We start from the raw sequence: 4,147 nt of genomic DNA on the forward strand, positions 1-4,147 counted from the left end.
GTGTTCTTCTGATCATTGATATTATTTTCTAAAAAACAGGAAAAAAAAAAAAAAAAAACTTACCCCCAGTGGTCTCATATTTTTTTGAAAAATATTAGGTATTCTCTTGGTCTTATGTAGATATTATTTTCTAAAAATCTAGTAAGAGAAATAATCATATAAGGGTCAATTTCTTTTATATTTTTTTTAAAAAAAATATCCATCTAAAGCCAAAAGAACATCAAGAGAATACTTAGCATTCTTTTTATTTTTTATTTTTTTAAGAAAACAATATTCACGTAGGATTATTAAGACAACACCAAAAACAATTGTAATATTTCTCTATATCATAAGTACTAATAGATGGTATGGTATATTAAGTACTTTAGCCTTCATTAATTATCATTTATGTTGCTGCATGTTGCTGCTGGTTCGGTGGCCCCTGTTTAATTATATATCTTCATGTGATGGAAAACGTTTATGATTATCTATGAAATTATCTTCAACAAAATGGGTGGCTTATACTAGGGAAAAGTTTGGTGAACATGTATCTTATTGGCCTCAAACTGGATTTGACTATATCCACTTACGACAAGGCATGCTCCTCAAAGTCATATAGATGGGCTACATAGAGGTCAAAGGAATCTAAGGAGTCAATGAATAAGATATTTCGTTTTCCCATTCACCGAAAGATTTCGTTTTCCCATTCACCAAAGGATATTTCGTTTTCCCTTTTGCCAAACAATATGAGATATTTTAACCCACAATCATGACAATTAAGAATAATGAAGTTCTAAATTAAATTTGAAATTTGAAATAAGAAAATATATTGTTTGGCTATAAAGGCTGTCAACTTATTGGTTTGGGAAAAATCTACTTTACCCTTCTAAGTTTTGAGAATTTTTTAATTTGAACCCTAAAGTTTAAAAATTGACAATGTACTCCCATAATATTTCAAAAATTTTCAATTTAAACCTTCCGTTACTAATTTTTATTAAATTGGACGGAAATTTATGAAATTACGTAATTACCAATTTTTAAACTTTAAAGTTCAAATTAAAAAATTCCTGAAATTTTATAATGGTAAAGTAGATTTTTCCCAATTGATTAATTAAGCTGTCAAAAAAGAAAAGCCTGCTAAAAATAATAAGAGTTATCTACCTTGTAGAATTATATTGGATTACCAACAAATTTTCAAAGTTGGCCAAGATGAGAGTCCAATGTGGGAAATCTAACTTTGAGCTCGAACCTGCATTTAGCATTGTTCTTATACAGTAAAATGGTAAGTGGTCAAAACAATCCCTCAAATGATAGAAATTTACTTGTTGATGAATTCATAAAATACTTCAAATTTCCCTCTAAAAAGGGTAATTAAGAAATAAAAAATTCTACCCACTTGATTATTAGAAACAAGTAATTCAACACATCCCCAAAAAATTAAAAAAAAAAAAAAATAACTCTTAATTTGGAATGGAAGAAATAACATATACCAATAGTTTTGATCAAACGATCAATTTAAGGTTCTATTTGTTTCGACGTAAAATATTTTTTTTGTTGAAAAATATTTTCTGCGAAAAATAATTTTTGATGTTTGGCATGTACAGGAAATCATAAAATTGTTTTATATTTTTTTTATTCAATTATATTAAACTTTAAATTACGATAAAGTCTTAACCGAGTCCTAGAAAAGTTCCAACAGTGGTTCAATTAGGTCCCGACGAAGTCTTGATGGTGGCTCCGCCGAATCCTAGCAATGTCATGACTAGGTCTCGACGAGTCCCGATCAAATACAAGCAGTGTCCCAATTGAGTCTCAGATGAGTTCTAACCGGGTCCTGACAAAGTCTTAATTGTGGCTTCGTCGAGTCCTAGAGATGTCCCGACCAGGTCCCAACAAGTTGTGCTCCTGTTCTGATCGGGTTCCAACAAGTCCCGATCGAGTCCATGCGGTGTCCCGACTAGGTCCCAGCTGAGTTCCTGACTGAGTCTCGACGGTGTCCCAACAGAGTCCTAGCGGAATCTCAATCGGGTCCCGGCGGGGTCCCGATCGGATCCTGGTAAGGGTAGGCAAAAAACAGCCCAACCCGCCTAGCCGGGTTTTAGTGTTTTTTTGGCGGATACTGGTTGAAAAAATGAAACCCGTGCGGGTTGGGTCAGGCCGCTGGTATAGTTTTTTTAAAAGAGGCAGGTACTCGACCCGCTCCTATCCGCCCCGCCCATGATGCTTAAAACCCTAAATTCCTAATATCCTCTCATTTCACGCACCGTCCAAACTCTCCAGACCCAGCACCTCTCTCACTCTCTCGGTCTCTTGAGTCTCTTAGTCTCCTCTCTCAGACTTACTCTCGTCAGAACTACTCCTCTCTCACTCTTGCCGGCGGAGGATTTCTTGAACCGTACCGCTCCTCTCTCTCACTCTCTAGGAAGTGAACTAACACGCTCTCTCTCTCTAGTCTCATGACTCTCACGGTCTCATCCCTCGGCATCAAGTAAAGAAATCTCATCTTCGGTAAAAAAATCAATCCCAACCCAATTTTTTTTGAAAATACTATCAAAAAAAATCAAATCCAGTGGATACCCGACCCGCCTCAACCAACCCGACAATTTAAACCCGCCCGCCCAACTCGAAAAATCGGTGGATAACCCACATTGTATACGGGTTTTGGGTATGGTTTTTTCAAACCTGCCTCGGTAGGGTTGAGTAGCCGAAAAATGCCAAAACCCGCCCGAACAGACCCCGTGTCCACCCCTAGATCCTGGCAATGTTCTAATGGAGTCTTGGCGACGTCATGACTGAGTATGTCGGTTTGCGAATGAAATGTTCAAACTCAAAAAAATAATTTATGGTTTTCAAAAATGAAAATCATTTTACAAAAATTAAAGAGGCTTTTTTGGTCGAACCAAAAACATTTTCTGTTAAATATTATTTTCTTTTGTACCAAACACTCGAAAATACAAAAAAAAAATATTTTATAAACATCATTTTACACCGAAACAAGCAGAGCCTAAAACAAAACCATGACTAATTATGTTTGAGTAGCTTATTATAAGTTAAACCAATATGTAAAGTTGAAGAAAATGAATTATTTAGATTTACATAAGCATGATATTTCTTGTGTCTTAAAAATAGAAAGAAGCCTCTACACGCTACACAACTTGTATTTTAATAAAATAGACCCTTTTTAAATCTAAGATGCTAAATAAACAAACATTTGAGTATTTAAAAAATCTAAATGTGTTTAATGACAGTTCACACAGGATTTTGGTTCACACAATTGGGGTCAAAAGGGGAAAAGCACACAAATGCTAAAGAGGGATACGTGCTTTCCAAGACCCAGCCGTATTTTTTTTTTTTTTTTTTGTAAGAAAATTACAAGAAACAAAGAAACAGAGCAAAACAGAAAATTAAAAGGGGGGTGGATCTTTTCCACTACAAATGGGGAAAGAGGGAAGATGGGGTAGGTGAGTGGGAATGCAGCCGGAGAAAACTCTTGCCGCGGCCCAGTAAGCCACATGGTGGGCGCAGAAGTTTGCACTTATGTTAATTTTCCTTGCCTTCCATGAAGAAGAGGAAGGAATGGAGGAAATTGAGTCCGAGATGACATTCGCAGTTTTCCAAGATGAGACTATCGAAGGGTGTTGAAGAGCTGTAATAACAACCTGGGAGTCACCTTCCAGAGAGAACACTGAGAGCTCCAAAGATGTAGCCAGAGAAATTGCAAGAGAAGCTGCCAAAGCTTCCCCATACGTTGGGTCACATAAGGGGCTAATTTGAGAAATAGCCTTTATAATTCTCCCATTTGAGTCCCTGCAAACAGCACTTTGAGCAGAGAATGACTCACGAATTGCTGTATCAAAATTTATCTTGAAAGTATTAGGCTCTGGAGGGGACCAAAGTTCAGTGGGGGAACTCTTTTTCCAAGCCTCAAAATGATCCAAAGAAACTTTTTTGACAGAGCAAGAGAGGGACCTTGCATCTGGGATTACACCATTATGAATTGCCTGATTTCTGCTGAACCACATAAGATCACAAAAAACAGAAGCAAATATTTGAAATAAATGAGCATCTTTTTTAGGGATGCCCAAACCAAAGCAAGGATTGATAATACAGTTTAACCATTCAGACAAATTTAAATTAGACCAGACCAAAGAATCAAGAGGCCAGAAAG

The sequence above is a fragment of the Corylus avellana genome, chromosome ca3, assembly GCF_901000735.1.
Source record: "Corylus avellana chromosome ca3, CavTom2PMs-1.0".
Lineage (NCBI taxonomy): Eukaryota > Viridiplantae > Streptophyta > Magnoliopsida > Fagales > Betulaceae > Corylus > Corylus avellana.